The sequence below is a fragment of the Octopus bimaculoides genome, chromosome 6 (genome assembly GCF_001194135.2).
Source record: "Octopus bimaculoides isolate UCB-OBI-ISO-001 chromosome 6, ASM119413v2, whole genome shotgun sequence".
Classification (NCBI taxonomy): Eukaryota; Metazoa; Mollusca; class Cephalopoda; order Octopoda; family Octopodidae; genus Octopus; species Octopus bimaculoides.
Window position 1 is genome coordinate 8,071,706 of NC_068986.1, and position 1,458 is coordinate 8,073,163.

Consider the following 1,458-nt stretch of genomic DNA (forward strand, 5'->3'; position numbering starts at 1 on the left):
TATATATATATATACATACATGTATACAGATACATCTATGTACATAACTCTATGAATCAATTAGCCTCCAATCATGACTAAATTAGACCGCTAGGCCCTAATATTTATCTTTATTGTCAAATATTTTCTTTCTTCACACACTTCCTTTTATTTACTAATCCTCATTATTTAAACTGAGATAACTTCTACCAATGAGAATAGGTGTCTTAAGGAGCTGGCTTCCCAAGCACGGGTTCCGTTCCACTGAGTGCCACCTTGGCCGAATGTCTCCTGTTATAGCCTCGTGCCGACCAAAGTCTCGTGAGGGGATTTGGTAGACAGAAAGTAAAAGAAGCCCGTCGTATAAGTATATGTGTGTGTGTGTGTGTGTGTGTGTGTGTGCGTGTGTGTGTGTGTGTTTGTTCGCCCACTATTGTTTGACAACCGATGTTGGTGTGTATATGTTCCCGTAAATTAGCGGTACGACGCTAGGCTTACAAAGAATAAGTCTTGGGACTCATTTCTTTGACTAAACTCCTTTAAGTCGGTGCTCCAGCATGGCCGCAGACAAATGACTGAGACGTGTAAAATAACTGCAAAAAATTATATATATATATTGTAATTTGTGGTTAGTCAGTATTTATTTATTTACATTTCTAATCCCTCCCCCCTTTTTTTGTTTTACTAATCATAAAAATTAATTCATTGTAATCTCAAATTTCTCACTTTGACATCTTTCATAATTTCCACGTTATATCAAGCCTGGAAATTCCGTTGTAAGCTTAATTCCTATCAGAAAGATGTTATTCATATTTTAACCCTAAACACATTCGTGAATCGATTAAATTGTTTGTTTGTTTGGAATGATCACTTCTGCTTTAAGCCTTATTTTTGGTCTGGTAGACCGTTTAGCAGTTAGATTCTTTGTTTTGCTCAAAAAAGGACAAAAAAGTAGTGCCCCTCTCATTGTATAACGGATGTGTCCCTTTATATTCCCTACTTCAAGGGTTCGATAAGTAGTTAACCTCTTTAGTAATCGCAAAAGTGGGAGAAGTATTATGACCAATAAGATCAAGTAAATGTGCGAGTTTGGTGCACCAGTATGGCCACCGTCCAATAATCGGAGCAAGTAAAAGTTTTACACACACACACACACACACACAAACACACACATATATATACATATATATATATATATACAAGAATAAGGGCAGGGAATCGTCAATTAATAATAGAATTAATAATTAACAATTTTGCCAAGTAGTTCAGTATGAAAAAACCTTTATCGGTAAAACCATTTATCATCATAAATATACAGGGATTAGCATTGAGTTGCTTCTCCAACATACTGAAAATTTAGAAATAGCAGTCAAAGAACTACTGATTCTAAACTACAAATTTTTCTCTAAACGGATGGCGATATTTATGGCACACATAGAACAAAAAACCGGAGGGAAAAGCGTAAACAAAACAAGTCTT